General features: G+C 40.3%; 1 protein-coding gene across 1 annotated transcript in view; it reads left to right on the top strand.

Moving 5' to 3' along the window:
- The first annotated feature begins 249 nt into the window (after positions 1-249).
- The window catches only part of LOC134536938 (patched domain-containing protein 3-like), a 137,912-nt gene continuing 116,263 nt past the window's right edge, over positions 250-21,898 (top strand). Inside the window, exon 1 of the mRNA XM_063377043.1 lies at positions 250-607. The gene's annotated coding sequence lies outside the window, so the exon portion shown is untranslated. The remainder of the gene's footprint in view (positions 608-21,898) is intronic.

Raw genomic sequence — 21,898 nt, 5'->3', positions numbered from 1 at the left:
AAAAGATTTTTCCCAGGAATATTTCTGTTCCATTTCCCCGTCTTGTTCGTCACGGCTTTACGAAGACGGTTGTGTGTGCTATGCGATGTTTCGTGGCGCGGGACTTGGGCCGCTGTTGCGCGCGGTAACCGGACTGAGGCCTCCCCCGACCCACTTCTTCAGCCCCGGGGTTTGAGCCTGGGTGGAGGATGGAGGGGGGGGGGGGGAGAGAGGCTCTCACAAGCTCTGTCGGAGCGCCGATGGACGGGCAGTCTTCACCGAGCCTCTCTGCCCAGCGGTTCGACGGCGTACCTCGTGTTCTCCACCACACACGTCGATCCTCCAGAGACGCGGAGCAACAGACCTGACCCGGTCCTCCAAAGAGAGGGGTGTCGCGCGGACGGGAGGGAAGGTGGTGTTGGTGGTTCGAGTCCCGCGCGTCAGCGGTTCCGTCAGTGTCCGGAAGTTCTACACGCGGACAGGACGAGTTTGTTTTCTTCTTTCTTTCCCCCCCAGCGCGTGCGTTGAGTGAATCCTCCTCCCCCCTCAGATCTACGAATCGAAAAAAAACGTAAAAACGAAACAAACGAAGTTCTTCTCTCAAGGGATTTTTTATTTCTCCAAGAAGGTAAGCTCTTGTTTTTTTCTTTTTTCTTTATCGAAAGAGATTTTTGTTTGTTTGTTTGTTTATGAAACATTAAGGTGCAGAAGAAGAATAAAGAAAAGAGAGCGACCATTGAAGATCCACTTTCAATGAATACATTAGAAAAACTACTGAACCAATTTTAGGTTTTCTTCCTTTCAATCCCCCCCCCCCCCCCGATTTTTTAAAGTAATTTAATTTTGGTGCTATCAAGTACCTTTTCATTTTTTATGCAATGATGAAATCCTAAAAAAAAAAAACTACCATTCCCGCCAATAAAAGGACATTTCAAAGCAAACAGCGAGAAAAATTTATCTCCAAACTCCCTCCGCCCAAACGTTTTCAATGAAATTAAATGTATATGTCTAATCACAAAATTCAGCTAGTAATAATTGTAAAATTAAAAATCCAATTAAATTACTCCGAAAAAAAATTATTGACTGACGTAATTATTTTTAAATCCGTGACGCATATCGTTAAAGACAAATCGTTCAGGTTTCCTCAAACTTTTTACGCCTTCTGTATCAGCTGCAACATACATAATATTAGTCAACGTTACATTCTTAATTATCACCATGTAAAAAACTCTATTGTAATTATATTTTCTACGAGAAAAACATTTTCAACGTGTTATGTCTATGAGAGCAGGACAGAGTTCTCCACATTCTCTCTCTATCTCTCCGAGAATAGCTCTCTGTTTATTCAATTGTTCCGGTTGCAGCATTATTTTGCAACGATTCTTCGTGGAAAGGCAAGGCTCATTTATCCACAAACCCGATCCTCCACTTGCTTTCGGTACGAAACGTAGTTCGGAAACTAGATCTTTCACGGCGTTCATGTTCGAGGGCTAAAAAAAGGTATATTCGATTGGAGTACCACCTCGATGCCCAACTGCTAGGGAACTGCAAAATTGGTCTTTTTGCTGGTACCAGGATGAAATCCACATACTTGTACGTAAATAAGTAGGTACATATATATTCATTTCGCGATAGGCTATAATCCAAACTCTTACACCTTCATGCTACTTCAGTGATTGGACTACATTTATTTGAATGACTCTGAATCAATTAAAAACCCTCACATAAAAAGAAGTATCGAATTGCAGGCATCGCAGTTAACAGGTCTCACGTGTCAGTAGCCAATGAGTAGAATGTATTTGCACGAATACATAGAGGATCGTTGAGTATATCCTGGAAGTAATTGATTAAGGTTTCACGGGATTTAAAAAAATAAAAAACAACAACAAATGGGATCCGAACCAATTGATTATCAAATCCAGTTCCCGTAAATTTGATTCTTGCCAGAAGAGTTAAACCGAGTGCTCATAAAATTTGTCTTGTGAAGGGTATCTGGGTCGAACGAACCTAAGACCCTTACCACACACGTGTGTCTGTGATCGGATCATCATGCAAGTATTTCCGAAACAGGAACTTGGTGTGGTGGAGGAGGGGGGGGGGGTGGATGTTGTTCGGCGTTTCAAAGAGACCCCCTCGAGCATGCCTCTGACTCCTCGCACTGCCACGACTTCTTTGTGATCTCGTCCGACACGACATGTCACATCACGTCTTCCGGGGCGACAGGCCTCGTTCTGATGTTGTCAAACCGCCGCGCCGCCTGTCCGCGAACATCTGCCCGCATGGTTCCGCTTCTAGAGACCGAAAAATTTCCATCTCTATTTCATATGTTACAGACTGGGATAGTTTTGTACACAATTTCGGGGTAGTTACATAAATTAACACTTCAGACAACTATGGTTTTCGGAGCATATGGACCACGAAACTAAAAACTACCTAAAAACTTTCCGCAAAATCGCTTCATGGAAACTACTGCAAATAAGTAGTCTTTCTTGGAAATCAACCTAAAACTCTTCAATGAAGAATTTGCCTGAAGTGAAAGGATGAGTTGTCCGTAATTTCAGATGGTTGGAACTTCGTAAGATACTACGCCCGTGTTTTGACTTGTCTTGTGTGTAAACCTGGAAAACACACACTTGTGAAAGAAATAATTGTTTTTTTTTTTTGCAGTATTCTTAACCGCAGTTTTTGAGTGTTTCCTTGTGTGCCAAAATTATATCTGGTGGGTTTCTAATGTTTTGAAGTGAACTTGGGTACCAGTAAATTTGCGGAGTTAACGATACATTCATGATCTCCGTGATAATTTGTAACCAGAGTTCTCCGTAAATTAAAGGTGAAAATTTTTTTAAACAGTTTACATTGCATTTACAGCCATTTTTTCCCCCCTTTGTGCGTATGTACCCCGTGTGATGGAAGGGGAGTGTGTGACTCCCGTGTCGACGAGGAAGTTCGTTGGTGAGGCGTCCCCTCTGCAACCTCCTATTTTTTTTGTGCACGGTTGATCATCTCTCGTCAATCTGCTCTCATGGGATAAACGGTTCTCGCTACGAGGGAGACTTCAACAGCGCGCCAACCACACCGCCGGCAGTAACGCCCTCTGGACCCCACCGCCATTTCTCCCTCGTCCTTCCAAAACAAATCACCTGGGAATTCAGAGATAACACTGGTCACAAGTTCCCCAGGAATCTCCGTCGATCTACATACGTTCCATCACGAGCGGACGACCAGCCCTGGTGGCCAAATTCTTCCTGCACACTGTATTTTTTTTTGTTTGTAAATGGAACGGAAATATTCACGTGAAATCACAGATTATATTTGTAAATTCGTGCATTCACGTAAAATAAAAAACAGAGTCCGCTGCAAAAAAAAAAAACAGTGTTCGCAGCAATACCGTATTCCGATTCTCACCCGGGAATTTAATGCTTTGTGTTGTCCCGGTACCTCCAATAGTTTAAAAAGTTATTTGTAAAACTTTCATCGAATAGCTTTCCAGAGTTAATTACGCTCATTAGTTAGCATAATGAAGCAAAATATAAGTTAAATGATTGAATATTCTATCATCTTTTCCGTGGTTTTAAGGATATATGCTTGAATGAAACATCAATGAAAATGTAAAATTATGCTCCAGGTTCCGTAAAAAAAAAATACTCAGTTTTATCTCGGAAAACGTACCTACTTCATATATGCAAAAATAACCATATACTTGTGTTGTAGAAAGTTTCAATATCATTCTTGAGTATTACAAACTATTTCTTGGCTACTGGTTTCAAAAGGAATCATTTGTAAAAGTACAGAAAAAAAATTTTCCCTGTGGTTATTCGAAAGTGAAATGTACCGAGAGAAATGTTTGTTTACCTGAATAAATTTGTTTGTTTGTTGTGGCGAAACAAATTTAAACAGTTGAATCAAACAAATATTTCTCAGTAGAAAAGATTGGGTTGACCCAGAAAAAATGGTTAGGTACGTCAACTCAACTTTATGTTTTGTTAGGTGTAAAACAACATTTTTTGTTACTCGTAAAATTTGGGTAGTCCAGGCAAAAGTTTTTGTTACAACAAGTAATTTATTTGTTTCGCCACATAAAATAATTATTTATATGTAACGAACAAATATTTTCTCTGTGTGTTCCCGCAGTGTCGACAAACAGATGCACATATAAACAGAATGAGTCTGAATTCGGCCGATAATACTTTGGCTGCAGGTTCACCACAAAAAATAAATTAAAATCGATATAGGTATGTAAGATGTTGGTATGCATGACTTTGATAAACACTGACACCGTTTGACCGATCACCCAGTAAGTTAGCACATCGAAGTGTTTTTTTATGCTATCTATTTTTTATATTAACTCGCCGCTAGATGGTGCTGCAGCGCATCAACTTCTAAAACGTTCAACCGATTGCCATTAATATTGTGATTTTTTACTGTCCTTAATCCTAAATAACAACAAATAGTGATTGTCACTGTAATAAGTAATTGGTGAGTCAGTTTAAAATGGAATACCATTTCAAATACGTTATAGAGTTTAGATTACATACAAGCCGTCCATTTGGCAGGACATACACATATATGTGACACTATCTAAAATACTTCCTTGGAAGTTGAATTTAAACAACTTGTTTGTTGTAAATAATAGAAGAAACGTAGAAAACGTAGGAGGCACGTCCTGAAATTATTTTCAGTGAAGTAGTTGAGCGCAACAACATTAATTCCAGTGAATTTATTTTTTGACACGGAGAATAATGTGTTATCTAATGAAATTTGTTTTACGACAGTGACAATTCTTGCGGTGACTGTGAAACTTCGATTTAAAAAAAAAAAATAATTATCCAGACGCTTAGTTATTTCTCTCAAAACAATTTCTCTATTAAACGAAATAAATCAGATGTTCAACTCCAGCTTCAGAGACGTAGACCATCCCCTTGGAAAGCACTTTAGATCGTAAGTCATATGAATTTTTTCAATTAATTTTCTCGTTATGAACTTGCAGCCCTAGCTTTTATCACGTACCTCGTTGAATGATTTTTTAAATCGCTACCATGAAATTATTAAATTATTGGCTCCCTCCCTTTACCCCCCCCCCCTCCTCACAGCCTAGGCAGGTAAAGCCTTGTGACGTCACAGCACGAATCGTGCAATACGCAATATCGACCGGAAGTAAAGTAACGCAACCTGTGTGGTAGTTCCGTTGCTGGTGGATAACGGAACACAAATTCACCCATTAGCGCACTAAGGAGGTTACGGTACTCGTGCTGTGTGTGTTAAGTGTTTTTCCGTCCTGCTCGTTCATGGTACCTAACCGTTACTATTATAGTCGTTCAGCTGTTAACCTGTCCGTACCGAATCGGAAGAAAAAAACCTAAGATTCATTTACCCCGACTCAGGCGACCGAATAATCAGCGTTTAAAGCATATTCGATTTTTTTTTGTAAAAGTTTAATCTTGGTAAGGTTAAAACACGTTACATATTAACACGTAAAAGAGGTGTTAAAGATTTAAAACGTCTTGCAAAAATTCGTTCTATTATTTTTTTTTTTCGTGAGAGTAGGTTCTCGCACTTCTATATGATGGCAACTAAAGTGGTCTTAAAAATTCGTAAAAATATCGACAGTTATGTGGTCATCTGTTTCATGGTCTATTTTTTTAGTATTTACACAGTAAATTTGGAGGGGTGTGTAACTAACCTCCATGGAGTGAGGAAATTTAGAAGATGGCGTTTTGTGACGTATGGTTGAGGTGTTTATAACTTCGCTGTCGCCAAGTTGCGACACCCAAAACATTGCGAAACTGCTGCTTGACGACGCGTGATGATTCTTAATGAGTGTGAATCATAATCCCGGTAGTTGAACGCAATCGTACAGTCTGATTAGATAGCGTCCTTCGAAACTTAAACTGCACTTAAAACAATGTGCCCTGCGAACATGGTGCAGAACATCCACATGCGGACAAAATGCAAGCCTCACGCCGAATCCATGTACACTGTTACAAAAAAGAAATTCAAGTTAAATCTGCGAAGAATACTGGTTAAAAAAAATTACCCAGGGATTTTCATAAATTTACGAGTTATTAATTCATACAAGAATATACAAGAATAATCATTGGTAAATTACTAACCAAACATTCAAAAACTTGCTATGTCTACAGTGAAGAACACTCTTATCCTTCCATGTGCCTGTTTACCTCGAATATAATTGTGTACGAAACTCGGGATGTGGCGTAGTTTCGACTTAGGTCCGTTTATTTAAAAATTACGAATTACCCTTCGTTTATTTTAAGTTCATTCTTCGTTGAAAAATACTTAGCTTTAATTTATAACGGTGTAGCAATGCGTGCATGGCCAGAGGTCGTTCCAACTTCGGTTTTTTTTTAGTGGAACCGTGGACGGGGGGGGGGGGGGGGGAGGAGAGAGAGAGAGAGAGAGAGAGAGAGAGAGAGGTAAGGACGGGTCCAAAAATATTGAAAAAAAATAATATCTCCTCAAAAAAAGTCAGTTTTCATACATATGAAGTTTAAGGGGTGTTTTTTTTAGGAAGTATTTACTGACTGATTTCAGAGTTAAAGCAAAAAAAAAATAATGTATGCGTAGAGTCCACGCGCGACATAAGTGTAACTTCTTGCTTATTAGGTATAGGTACATATAAATTATTGGTACTTTTTTTTATTGAACAAGAAATAATGCTATAAAATGAAGAAGAAAAAACTGAGGAGTAGACAAACACAAGCAGCGTTACGGTGATGATTCCGTAGCATCCCTGTTGCGTAATTTCTACCTTTCCCCTGACGTCTCTCCTTCCGAACACTTACAACTAGCATATAGCATGCGACGCTACGTATCTGTCGCCATATCCCCCCCCCCCTTTTTATTCCGTGTTCCAAATTAGACCGTCAGCGCATGCGTTGGAGTGGCATCGCCGCTGACGCACTCTCCTCCTCTACAGGTTCCCCCACCACGTTATACTATTCCCTTCTCTGCGATCGGAATTTTCGTAACGCTCGAAGATTCATACCACCCAGTGGCGTAGCCAGGATTTGTATATGGGGGGTGTTAAGAAGCATGGGCCCCCTCGTATTAAAGCGGGGGGTCCGGGGGTCCCTCCCCCGGGAAAATTTGGATTTAAAGTTGTAAAATAGTGCTATTTTAGCAGTTTTGGTTCTTAAATTTAAATATTGTAATGGTAAAAATGTTATTAATTTTATTTTAATATGAAATTTGTTTGAGTGATGAATAAGAAATTATTTAAAGATTTGGTACTAAGGGGAGGGGGGTGGGGGTTGAACCCCTAAACCCCTCCCCCCCCCCTGGTTACGCCCCTGATGCCACCACCCCTTCCTTCAGGCAAAGAATGATTCACTTCAAAAACGAAATACACGAACACATACTTAGTGTTATGATGTGTGTTCCTCCCCGTGTGATGTTAAGGCGCTTGGAAGCGACACCGCCTCGCCTGAACACGCAGGCGGGTGTTTGGAGCGTGAGATGTAGCAAACGGGAGGAAGAGTAGGCCCGGAGCAGGGAGGGGGGGGGGTGGGGGGCGCGCCGTCGCGACGGTTTCGCTTTACTGAACCCTCCCTCCCCTCCCTCCCTCTTTTTTTAAATCCAAAAGGCGGGGCCGCCATTTTCAATTCCAGCCAGGGGCGCCAGCCACCTCAGCTACGCCGCCACTGCCGCCGGTACAAAGTCGCGGAACGCCCACCTCGGACGAGGTCGGACCGGAGAACACACGGGACAGGAAGGAAGCCTGCGCACTTGCGTGCCTGAGCAGCTCCTTACCCCCTCCTCCCCCTCCTCCACCGCCCAGCCGGTGTGCGGTAAGCTGGCGGCGCGACCTCCGCGGGCCGTGGACTAGATGCATGATGCAGACCCGGGTTCCCTCGTGTATCTGCGGCTCGAGGCCGCCGTTCATCCGTCCGCCGATTGGCTCACCGGCCGTGCGTGCGCCTACTGTGGCCTTGCTTCATGCTGCTTGAGGAGTGACAGAACTAGCGAGTATTTGTTTTTATTTTTTTGACGTGACAACGTCTAATAAATCGATGAACGCCGGCTGCACGCACGAAAAGGGATGACTCATTGTCCCGTTACGCTCATTGTACGCTGGCGCCGCATCTATCTCTCTTCCACTCGATTGGAACAACCATCGATTTGACTTTTTCGAGGCTCATTAAACTTGAAACACTCCCATTCGTTTCCTACTTTTCCTATCATCGTCCTATCCTCAACAGAATAACACAGATTGGAAGAAGTTAAATAGCTAACATGTATAAAAGTTATAGTTAAAATAATCTCTTCGTTAAAGTAATAAACATATTTGAATTAATGAGTGCAAATAAAAGTGAATTTATCAATTAAATTGTAGATTTCATTTCACTCCTTCTTTGTATTCCTACAAAATAGGGATAATTCAATAAAAAGGATTCAATTTCATTCATAAAAGTATGCAATCATTTCATCAATGTTTTGTTATGACGTTGTCACGTTAAACTATCGTCCGTAAACCGACTTTGCAGACAACCAATTATTTTTAGAGGGGGTTGAGAGAGAGAGAGAGAAAGAAACAGACACGAGAAAATACACGTGATAAGCCATATCCAACTACTTTTAAACAAAAAACCTCAGCTCAAATAATTGAACTAGAAACAGCCTTAGCTAATCATTAATAAACAATAAAATGTAACAATAAAATAGTTAGGTACCTAAAAAAAACTAGCTAATTCATTTGTGTTTTTATATTTACCTATATAATGGTCCGGTTGAATACTCGAACCCACATATACCAACAAATTTCTAGTATTTATATCATTTGAGATTATCGAGAGGTTGGAGGATTTGGATATTTGGAGTAAATGCAGTTAATTCAATAATATCACCACTTACAAACACTGATATTTACTAGGTCTGTTTGTGTTTTTCTTAGAACCACGATGTTGAACTTTTAATTTTTTTTTAAATTTAACCAACAATAAAAAATGTAGGCTAATATTTATTTTAAATAAATGTCTCTTTACTTTTTTTTTTGAATGCGTACCTAACGGAGCAGTCACGCAAGGTGAATGCTCGTTGCTGAAAAAACGACACCGTAACTTCAACTGTAAAGGGGTCGAAAGGTATTTAAATTTGGCGGTTTTTTCTTTAAAATGTTTATTAAACATTTTATGTAATTGTAAAACAAGTGAGGTGGGTTTTCCAGCTCACCCGAGCTGTCGGCCACACCTGTTTCGCAAGCCGACACAGTTGTTCGCGTCAGCTAAAGTGAAACACGCCGCCGTATTTGCGCGAGGCTTTGCAGGGCCGTCCATGTATGTGCCAACGCAGAGCTTTGCTCACAGTGATAATAAACATTTCCTTATTATTCTCTTTCATGTTAACATCTCCGCTCTCGGTATACGGCATTAGGTGGGAGTAATTCCGTGAACGGGACGGAAGTCACATGGAACGGGAACATGTAATCACGGTGCTGTCAATCTGTGGCAGATGGCACGAAAAAGAGTTCACAAAGACAAAGGTAAACTTCATAGCAAAACTGTTTAGCGAGTTATAAAATGATGGGCAGTATTTTAATAAAATTCCTTGTAGAAAATCCGGTCCAAAGCCGGGTTTTTTTTTTTTTTTTTTTTTTTTTTTTTAAAGGTTTTATCCGCATAAATGTTGCTGTTTCATTATACAGTTCAGCTTTCCGCTCTGTAAATCTATTGATCCAATAGTCGACGTAGCTGCTCCGGCAGCGCATTCTAGCGGCGAATGCGGAAACTACGTGTGATTCGCGTCAAGAAATTCAGTTGAAAACACAGTATCAGTATATTTCTTACGCTCGGCATTATTTCAAAGAATTCTACTCGTATCATAAATTTATTTGCAACATGAGACAACATGAATTTGTTCGATACCGAGGTTAGATGTTATATCCCTCACAAGTACTGAAAGACTCGCTTACATTTTTTTTTGTGGTTGTCTCGTAAACAAGTTATTAGGAACTGATAAACTCAACAAACACCCTTCAAGGAAACTGAGTATTTGGCTACTGTTTTAATCGCAAAGAGAAATTATATAAATCTATTGGAATGCACTTACAACGAAAAACAATATTGTGTAAGAAAGTTGGGTCTAAAATTTATTATTTATAGAGCAACCACGGCCAATTTTTGTTTACTTTTTTTTCAAACAAACCTTTATAAATATTTCGTAAATTTATTTTCATATAATGTTTAAGTGTTTTTATTTTTGCATCTGAAATGCACCTCTTAACGTTTCCTCTTCATTTGAAACCAATCCGAGCTAAGTATTACTATATATTGCGTCAGCGAAAAAGTGCAAATTGGGGCCTTAGGCCAGGTTTATGAACTGCGCAAGAAACACAAGAACGCAAGAAGCGCAATACTCAAAAAAGTTCTATGATGACGTTTTTAAATGCCTGTTTATAGATTACACAAGACGCAAGACCCAAGAATCAGCCAACTCCCAGATTCTTGAGTTTCCGAAGGCCATACTTGAGGAGAAGTGTATACCGAAGACTTTTAAAGGTGCAGACGTTAGGTGCGCAGAAGGCCACGTTTATACTTGTTCAACTTTCTTACAGTTAAAGAAAACAAACACTTTCAATTATAATTTTTTTTTTTTCCAGTTATTTGCGTGGTTAATAAATCCGTTATCAGCCCGAGTATGTTGATGTGTTGTTCACCAAGGCCTGTAGTAAGCGTTGCACCGAAATTCCGTTTGACGTTATTTATCCAAGGTGATAGCCTAGTTTTACTAGAGTCTCACAGCACCCGCTTTCCCGTCGTCTGTCTTCGCAACCTGACCAGGGGAGTTTCACGCCGACCCTACCGCATTCTCAGTTCACCACTCTCTCTCTCTCTCTCTCTCTCTCTCTCTCTCACACATACACGTCTCACTCTCCGAGACTTGTTATCAGCGGCGCGATGGCATTTTTATATGTAAGTTTTTACACTGTTTAACACCCTCAGTTCCCCTCCCCCTTGGAATTGTTCAGCTATGACACGCATCGAATAATAACCGTGCAGTTATTCTGTATTTTCAAGTAACTGCATATTTACAGAAACTACATCGGGGGCGTCGGAGCCCATATTTAGAGATATGTGGAAGGAAGAATACTTTTTGTAAGACTTAACTAACTCACGCGCCACACACACAAAAAAAAATGTCCGTACTTTTACAAAATATTTGTTTGAAAAACATTGGCCAAGATACAATACATGTCCATGTTTTTGTTTTTTTTCAAATGTGAAATACGTTAATTTTTCAGATAATACTGAGTTTTTCGTACGAAGATTAGCGCATATTTTTTAAAATATTTTTATTGATGTTTCATTCAAACATAAAATTAAACCACGGGAAAAGATAATCGAATGTCTTCAATATTTGGACTTTATTTTAGTTTTATCATGCTTATTAATGTGATACTGGAAAGCTGTTCAGGGAACGGGTTCTGCAAAAAAACTTGAGGTATCGGCGGTGCTGAGATCTGCGCACGCAGCCCCCTCGTTTGTCCCAAGGTTGGCAACCCCTGCTCCGGGGCCGCGCCGCGCAGGGAGCTAGGCGCGGAGGCCTTGGGCCCCCCCAGGCCCATACACGAACTAATTAGCCAATTAGAAACCACGGCGAGGGCGGGACGGACACAAACCCCCCTCTCTTCTTCCTGGTCGCGATCGCGCGCCGATGAGGTCGCCGATTGTCGTCTTCGGCCAGGGGGCCCCCAGGGTCACCTGCCCATACTCCGGGCCTACGACGGAGAGGGGGGGGGGGTGTTTATATTTAGCTCCTCGGTAACAGTTAGGCAGGACCTTCTTCGGAAGGCACGCCACCGTGTTGTCGCCCACGGGAGAAAAAAAATGTCCTGCGCACCGGGAGGTGTTTTTTTCCTTGGGGTGCCCCAAGGACGCAGCCTGTTTTGGAACCGGGGAAGTCCTTCGTTTGAACGTCCGCTTTGTCCCTCTTTGAAGCCGGAACAAACGACAGCGAAGCGCGCGACGCCGCAGACAGACATCGCGTTAGATCGGCCAGGAGCTAAGGGCTGTATTTAATTATTTTGTTTTATTCATAGATCTTTTTTGATGACGAAATTAAGGCGATACGCCTTTTTTTCTTACGCCTATAACCACAATAAACATTTACGTTTCTCTACATTAGCATTGCACAAAAATAAATTAAATAATAAAGCATAGCAAAATAATACTTGAATATAAAACAAACTTTAATGTAAACTAAGTTATACAAAGATGAAAGACAACAAATCCGAGTTCCATAAACGCGGCAGTTGTTGTCTTAGGAAGCCTTATGTGTTCGTCTGTGCTGTGCTGTGTTGTCCTTGTGTTGTCCAAGGCGTTTGTCTTTATTCACTGTCTCATCGTAGTTAGTTATCCCACTATGTCCGCCTGTGCTGTAATATATATATATATATATATATATATATATATATATATATATATATATATATATATATATATATTGTAACTAATTCCTTTAGCGGAATTTTGTGCGCTGTCTGTGTTTTTAACTTTTTTTTAAGTCGGCCGATTTTGGCTTGTTTTCTGTGTTTTTTCGTGTTCATTATTTTGTCGTTTTTTTTTTTTTTTTTTTGTTTCTAAAGACGACACACACTGTAACCAGCAGTTTCGTGTGTCCAAGGAAAAAAAAAAATCTTCAAATCACACTCTTGCCCGTTGTAAGGAAACATTCAAAGAACGCATCGATAGGGACCGGAAAAATTCGCGGATTCAATTACCTCTAGGTTAGCCTCCATTATCCTCTGCACTTCTCAAGTAAACGCGCGTGTTCATTGGTTACTAAATTGTGAGTCGTCTCCACTGGGTAGCTTGTGATTCGACGCCCCTTTGATCGATAGTCTCTCATTGGCACAGAGAGCTCCAGTTAAATCGCGATCCAATAGCAGAACCAGCAGAATTGTACACATGTTTGAATTTCAGAGTAGTTGGAAATAGGGGGTTCAAGCACAGGCGGAGGAGCCAGGAGCCCGCCATCTTGGATGACGTCATCGGCGGCCATCTTGGATGACGTCATCGGCGGCCATCTTGGATGACGTCATCATGACCTTTGACCTTGACCTTTGACCTTGCTAATCTATGCTAATCTATGCTAATCTATGCCAATCTATGCCAATCTACGCTAATCTATGCCAATCTATGCTAATCTATGCCAATCTATGCCAATCTATGCTAATCCGTATGCTAATCTATGCTAATCCATGCTAATCTGTATGCCAATCCATGCTAATCCATCCGCCATTTTGTATTTCTAGAAATTTCCACCAACTTCGAATCGTGACGTCACCGTTGCACTTTGTGTCACGGACGCCATCTTGGATTCGAATTTTTTTTTCGAACTTTTGAAATTCGATGTAAACATCAACCACCATCTTGTTTCGTCTGCTGGTGGCCGCCATCTTGTTTTCGTCTGCTGGTGGCTGCCATCTTGTTTTCGTCTGCTGGAGGCAGCCATCTCGTGACGTCATATAGTTCTGTTGGTCGCCACCAGATAGCAGCAGGGATTATTTTATTTTTTTTCTTTAACTAAAATAATTTCAGTGCCGAGGCTGGGATTCGATCCATCGGACGTGAAAACGTCCAGGATGTCGTGGTTACGAGGCGGACACCTTGACCACTAGACCACGAGACCAATTGGGATATGGTGGAATAAATAATCTATATATGCCACGTACTGACGTCAAGTTTTATGATAAAAGGGGGGAGGGTGTCTTTGCCTTCCCAAATGCATGAAATTCAAATTATTATTATACCATCGCCATCTTTAATTCCAGCACAGACTACCAGATGGCGCCAAATTCAAATATTAGTTAGGGAGTCGGCAGGCAGGTATCGCATGCCGCCATCTTGGTTCTCAAGTTGGCTGGTAGATGTCGCTAGTTCGCGCGCCAAATTCAAAAATTAGTTGCCAGAGACACCGCCATCTTGGTTCTCAAGTTGGCTGGTAGATGTCGCTAGTATCGCGCGCCAAATTCAAAAATTAGTTGCCAGAGGCGCCGCCATCTTGGTTCTCAAGTTGACTGGTAGATGTCGCTAGTATCGTGCGCCAAATTCAAAAATTAGTTGCCAGAGGCGCCGCTATCTTGGTTCTCAAGTTGGTTGGTAGATGGCGCCACCGTCGCCATATTTTAGTTAATATAATCGATACCAGATGACGCCACCATCGCCATCTTTAGTTCCTAGTGTTGCTACCAGAGTGTGCCACCGTCGCCATCTTTAATTCTTAAAGTTACTACCGGATGGCGCCAAGGTCTAGACAAGTCGGGATAAGTTTGGAACCTGCAGCCATATTATTATTAATTAATAATGTATGTTTATTAAATATGATAGAGTATTTATAAAATATTGGTGTTGTGTAGAGTCTCTCTCTCTTCTTCTCGTAGTGGCGGAAGACATCTCGAAGGTAGTGTTACAATTTATGTATTAAAGCAATCACTCTAGCTGAGGAGGTTAATAACTTATAGTTACAACTTTTTTAAAAATACTCTGAATTTAAAACAATTTTTAATAAGAGGGACCATTAAACGGTTTGAAATTAAAGCAAACAACTTAAATGTTAAACACATATTTATTTAAATCTTATTACAAACAGCAAGGGATAAGAAAAAACACTGATTTAAAAGAATTAAATAATGAGTAATAAAAGTACATAATATTCACACACTGCACATCATAGTGACAAAGTCAACATAACCTATTTACATAAACCAGAGACCCAATACATAAATTTTATCATAACTACAAGTTACATAGAGTAAAAACATACTCTGAAATACATAATGAAGAGAAAAATTAATATAAATAACATTATACTTTGCTCAATAGTTCCAGAAGTAATGAACGCACTGCTACACGAGCAATTTCAACAGTTCTTTCATCACTAGTGTTTTCTGTGGAACATACTTAAATGGTGTCTTCACTGATCGGACCTAGATGACTGAGATCTCGGGTTCGACTCTTGCGAGATGTAGGAAGGCGAAGCCGACGCCGGCGTTTAGGCTGGACTGCTACTGATGTAGTAGGTGCTGGCGATGTAGCACCCATCTGGGTACAGGGAGTTTATGTCTGGACTGACGAAGTCTGACCACATGCAGATGCTGCCAGTGACTGAATAGTTGAGGCACTGAATGTTGCAGAGAAATAATGTCATTTTTGCCAGTACTCACGATAACTGATGTGTGAAGCTGTGCTAGCTCTGCAAGGCTGATGCTAGTTCTACAGGTATGACTGCAAGGCTGCAGTGCTGATGTTGTCTCTAGGATGCTGAATGTCAGACTGGTTGTAACAACCTTTGGTGTCGTAGTACACACAAATTTATAATTCGTCTTCATCACTATCCCCCAAGCCACTATCCGTTCCTTCATCCACATCTTCGTTCGCCTCTTGCGCTTTCTTTGCGGCCTCGATGCAGGTCATAACAGCCTGATATAAATAGGTAATAAATTCCTCTTCCTCAGGGAACTCAGCGAGAATGTTGAGGGTGGAGGATGTAAGGTGGTAATGTATATTATTAAAGTCCATACCTATGTACCGACGTACTACCTCCATTACAAATTCCCGAACATCGTCCATCGTAACACTGTTTAAATTATAATCGCAAACACTCTCCGCGTAAACACTGGTGGAAGCCATGATGATAGGAGCGTGGTTAGAAGCAGACTACCACGTTAGCATGGAGATGTCGTCAGAGCCCCCCACACCACTGGGTGGCAGTTACGGTGACTCCAGAACTCGCTCGAAATATCCTGCACAACACATTCCAAAAACATGATGTAGCCTATGGTTGACGGCACAAACACCCTGAGTGGCTCTGTGTGTTTCCTCCTGCCCGAACACGCGCTGCTGTGAAAGCCTCTTCCCAAGCACAGACGTCACTCCCGCAGCAGACAAAACAGGCGTATGCTACAGGAGCTAGAACAATTGAATAACCAAATATATTTAGACTACCCAACTACATAAATGACATGAGATAATTCCTGTGCGATAATCGTACTTTAAATGTTGTAATGTATGTATAAACATTAATCATTCCGAAGTACTTGAAAAAAAAAAAATGTAAGTGAGGTGTTATTCACCTTTAGCGCTTCTCGATTTCTGTATCTGCTACCCACGAATTAAATTGAGACGGGAAACCCCACCATTTCACAAAAGACCGGCCGTTTCTTCGTTTGAGAACTTTCTCCACCAAATATGTGTCCGGATACATCGTAGGCTGGATCTCTTCAGCATAGAAGCCACCACGAATAGGCTTGTGGTCCAAGTCTTCGAGGTAGTAGGTCCTGGGTTCCGATTCACGAACGTGTGTCACACGGAAAAGTTCAGAACTCCAATTTGCCGTGAAACCTTTCTCAAAGACACCTTTCTGCTTGGAGATTCTCACAATGTCACCAACATTAGCTTTATGCTTACGTGTATCTTTCTTCTTCGTGTTGGTGAATACAGTCCCAAGTAGACGATCATCCTTTACATCTTTAGGCTTCATTTTCGTGGTAGAATGCACTGTGGAATTATATACACTTATAAGTTTCGACAAAAGATCCAACCAAAAACACCTCAAAGTCTTTTACAAACATAATATTTATTACTCAATTTCTATCCTACTACAGAATCACTTGCGAAAGCCAGCAATCTTATAAACATTTAGCCCTGCATAGACGTGCAACGACTACTTCTTAGCTCCAAATGGCTCCAAATGCTCCAAACAGCCTTCAAATGCTCCAACAGCTCCAAAAAAAGGCTCCAAATGCTTGACAGCTCCAAATGGCTCCAAATGCTCCAAACGGCTCCAAATGCTCCAAATGCCTCCAAATGGCTCCAAATGGCTCCAAACGCTCCAAATGTCTCCAAAAGGCTCCAAATGCTCCAAACGGCATTCAAATGCTCCAACAGCTCCAAAAAAAGGCTCCAAATGCTTGACAGCTCCAAATGGCTCCAAATGCTCCAAACGGCTCCAAATGCTCCAAATGCTTCCAAATGGCTCCAACAGCTCCAAAAGGCTCCAAATGCTTCAAAAGGCTCCAATTGTTCCAAGAGCTCCATCTTCAATTGGTTCCAACTGATTCCAATTACTTTTCTTATCGAACTTGGCATGATTACTAACATGTCTTTTTTAGTATACATTTTGACTGGCAGTGGTAACGTATTTTGCACCTTTAAGTTATAAGTTTTATTTAGAAATCAGATTTCGATAAATGGTAGATACCATTTGGAAAAAAATATATTGATTTATCTTCAAGTTTATACACATACATTTAATTTAAGCCATTATTGTATGTAGCCAGCTTCCCTCAGTTCTTTGAGTATGAAGGATATTTCTTTAATGTTCGAATAGTTTCCTGCACAAAGCGATCCATGTAGTAGTCGTAGCCTGTCAACCAATATGTTAGGATCTTCCCATGAGGTATAATCAAACTCTTCTGCTGCGTTCATCATCCTTGCATGTTTATAATAAATATTATCTCTGGTGTCTATCGTTTTAACACCAACCTCAAGGTCACTTTCGTCATCGTGCCAGTGATTATCACAAGCTTGATCAGGATAATTTATTTTATTACGACGTTTCCATCGTTTTGGTCTCAAACCACCATCACAGTCTTCACTCTTGCATGCTTTTGGTGCTTCAGCACAATACTCAATCATGTCAGCCTTAGATGTGTCAGCACAGTCTTCGTTCACGCCAGCTTCTGATGTGTCACCACAGTCTTCAATCATGTCAGCACCACAAACTTGATCAGGATAATTTATTTTATTACGTCGTTTCCATCGTTTTGGTCTCAGACCGCCATCACAGTCTTCGATCTTACCTGCTTTAGGTGCTTCAGTACAGTACTCAATCATGTCAGCCTCAGATGTGTCACCACATTCTTCAATCATGCACGCTTCAGATGATTCATCAAAGTCTTCGACCTTGTAAGCTTCAGATGGTTCTCCATCTTTCTCATTTTCATGGAGACGACTAGATATTGGAGTAAATATATTTTCATTTCTAATGTGGTTACAACTACCTTCGTTTGTTTTAAATTTTAAATTATTATCTTCATCTAGATCAGTAATTTTAGCATTAGCTTTTTCGCCTTCGTTCCTCTTCCGCGATGTTGTAGCCCAGTCTTCGTTATCTTTATTCATCTTAATTGTACAGGTCTTGTAATGTCTATCCAAGTAATATCTTCTACCAAAGGATTTCTGACACTGACTGCAATGAAACGGTTTTTGACTAGGACCCAAATTACACTCGCTTCTCTCATGTCGTTTAGCATTCTTTCTCAAGGTAAACACCTTGCTACAGTATCTACAGTGATGACGTATTGATACAGCGTCAGATCCTAAATCGGAATTCATATTAGTTACCGAGACTAATGCCAGATGCAAACTAAGAGTTTTAAATTAGATATATTACTTAAATAGAATTTTTTAATTATTTCATCAGCGAGAATTAATTTATCTCATTCAAAGGTACTTGTTGCAAGTAGTTCTGCTTTTCAACAACAGATGACACCATGTATTGCTTGCAGGTAAATAATATTTCTTTATTTCATGCGGGATGCAGGATTCTCACTAACGATCGCAATAGAGGGATGACATCGCTAGACTCCAAGGAGAAGGTAGTTTGTTCTCCCAGTTAGTGTTTCTCAGATTTCTCAGGGTATATATTATTATTTGACTGAATAATGATTTTTTTTTAAATTCCACCTAATAAAAATAAAATAGAAGCACTCAGAGAAAACCATCAGGGATGATGTCGTTTATAAACATCATAAATTACCATTTTTTTTTTAATATTCCAAATTTAATCCTGCTTAAGCAAAGAGTTTACAAGCGGGCTTGTGAACTCTTTGCTTAAGCAACATGAGAGTTCTAGCACAAGCGGGCTTGTGAACTCTTTGCTTAAGCAACATGAGAGTTCTAGCACAAGCGGGCTTGTGAACTCTTTGCTTAAGCAACATGAGAGTTCTAGCACAAGCGGGCTTGTGAACTCTTTGCTTAAGCAACATGAGAGTTCTAGCACAAGCGGGCTTGTGAACTCTTTGCTTAAGCAGGATTAAATTTGGAATATTAAAAAAAAATGGTAATTTATGATGTTTATAAACGACATCATCCCTGATGGTTTTCTCTGAGTGCTTCTATTTTATTTTTATTAGGTGGAATTTAAAAAAAAATCATTATTCAGTCAAATAATAATATATACCCTGAGAAATCTGAGAAACACTAACTGGGAGAACAAACTACCTTCTCCTTGGAGTCTAGCGATGTCATCCCTCTATTGCGATCGTTAGTGAGAATCCTGCATCCCGCATGAAATAAAGAAATATTATTTACCTGCAAGCAATACATGGTGTCATCTGTTGTTGAAAAGCAGAACTACTTGCAACAAGTACCTTTGAATGAGATAAATTAATTCTCGCTGATGAAATAATTAAAAAATTCTATTTAAGTAATATATCTAATTTAAAACTCTTAGTTTGCATCTGGCATTAGTCTCGGTAACTAATATGAATTCCGATTTAGGATCTGACGCTGTATCAATACGTCATCACTGTAGATACTGTAGCAAGGTGTTTACCTTGAGAAAGAATGCTAAACGACATGAGAGAAGCGAGTGTAATTTGGGTCCTAGTCAAAAACCGTTTCATTGCAGTCAGTGTCAGAAATCCTTTGGTAGAAGATATTACTTGGATAGACATTACAAGACCTGTACAATTAAGATGAATAAAGATAACGAAGACTGGGCTACAACATCGCGGAAGAGGAACGAAGGCGAAAAAGCTAATGCTAAAATTACTGATCTAGATGAAGATAATAATTTAAAATTTAAAACAAACGAAGGTAGTTGTAACCACATTAGAAATGAAAATATATTTACTCCAATATCTAGTCGTCTCCATGAAAATGAGAAAGATGGAGAACCATCTGAAGCTTACAAGGTCGAAGACTTTGATGAATCATCTGAAGCGTGCATGATTGAAGAATGTGGTGACACATCTGAGGCTGACATGATTGAGTACTGTACTGAAGCACCTAAAGCAGGTAAGATCGAAGACTGTGATGGCGGTCTGAGACCAAAACGATGGAAACGACGTAATAAAATAAATTATCCTGATCAAGTTTGTGGTGCTGACATGATTGAAGACTGTGGTGACACATCAGAAGCTGGCGTGAACGAAGACTGTGCTGACACATCTAAGGCTGACATGATTGAGTATTGTGCTGAAGCACCAAAAGCATGCAAGAGTGAAGACTGTGATGGTGGTTTGAGACCAAAACGATGGAAACGTCGTAATAAAATAAATTATCCTGATCAAGCTTGTGATAATCACTGGCACGATGACGAAAGTGACCTTGAGGTTGGTGTTAAAACGATAGACACCAGAGATAATATTTATTATAAACATGCAAGGATGATGAACGCAGCAGAAGAGTTTGATTATACCTCATGGGAAGATCCTAACATATTGGTTGACAGGCTACGACTACTACATGGATCGCTTTGTGCAGGAAACTATTCGAACATTAAAGAAATATCCTTCATACTCAAAGAACTGAGGGAAGCTGGCTACATACAATAATGGCTTAAATTAAATGTATGTGTATAAACTTGAAGATAAATCAATATATTTTTTTCCAAATGGTATCTACCATTTATCGAAATCTGATTTCTAAATAAAACTTATAACTTAAAGGTGCAAAATACGTTACCACTGCCAGTCAAAATGTATACTAAAAAAGACATGTTAGTAATCATGCCAAGTTCGATAAGAAAAGTAATTGGAATCAGTTGGAACCAATTGAAGATGGAGCTCTTGGAACAATTGGAGCCTTTTGAAGCATTTGGAGCCTTTTGGAGCTGTTGGAGCCATTTGGAAGCATTTGGAGCATTTGGAGCCGTTTGGAGCATTTGGAGCCATTTGGAGCTGTCAAGCATTTGGAGCCTTTTTTTGGAGCTGTTGGAGCATTTGAATGCCGTTTGGAGCATTTGGAGCCTTTTGGAGACATTTGGAGCGTTTGGAGCCATTTGGAGCCATTTGGAGGCATTTGGAGCATTTGGAGCCGTTTGGAGCATTTGGAGCCATTTGGAGCTGTCAAGCATTTGGAGCCTTTTTTTGGAGCTGTTGGAGCATTTGAAGGCTGTTTGGAGCATTTGGAGCCATTTGGAGCTAAGAAGTAGTCGTTGCACGTCTATGCAGGGCTAAATGTTTATAAGATTGCTGGCTTTCGCAAGTGATTCTGTAGTAGGATAGAAATTGAGTAATAAATATTATGTTTGTAAAAGACTTTGAGGTGTTTTTGGTTGGATCTTTTGTCGAAACTTATAAGTGTATATAATTCCACAGTGCATTCTACCACGAAAATGAAGCCTAAAGATGTAAAGGATGATCGTCTACTTGGGACTGTATTCACCAACACGAAGAAGAAAGATACACGTAAGCATAAAGCTAATGTTGGTGACATTGTGAGAATCTCCAAGCAGAAAGGTGTCTTTGAGAAAGGTTTCACGGCAAATTGGAGTTCTGAACTTTTCCGTGTGACACACGTTCGTGAATCGGAACCCAGGACCTACTACCTCGAAGACTTGGACCACAAGCCTATTCGTGGTGGCTTCTATGCTGAAGAGATCCAGCCTACGATGTATCCGGACACATATTTGGTGGAGAAAGTTCTCAAACGAAGAAACGGCCGGTCTTTTGTGAAATGGTGGGGTTTCCCGTCTCAATTTAATTCGTGGGTAGCAGATACAGAAATCGAGAAGCGCTAAAGGTGAATAACACCTCACTTACATTTTTTTTTTTTCAAGTACTTCGGAATGATTAATGTTTATACATACATTACAACATTTAAAGTACGATTATCGCACAGGAATTATCTCATGTCATTTATGTAGTTGGGTAGTCTAAATATATTTGGTTATTCAA

Source organism: Bacillus rossius, chromosome 11, assembly GCF_032445375.1.
Source record: "Bacillus rossius redtenbacheri isolate Brsri chromosome 11, Brsri_v3, whole genome shotgun sequence".
Lineage (NCBI taxonomy): Eukaryota > Metazoa > Arthropoda > Insecta > Phasmatodea > Bacillidae > Bacillus > Bacillus rossius.
The sequence above is the reverse complement of the archived record's forward strand: the minus strand, read 5'-3'. Positions and strand labels throughout refer to the sequence as shown.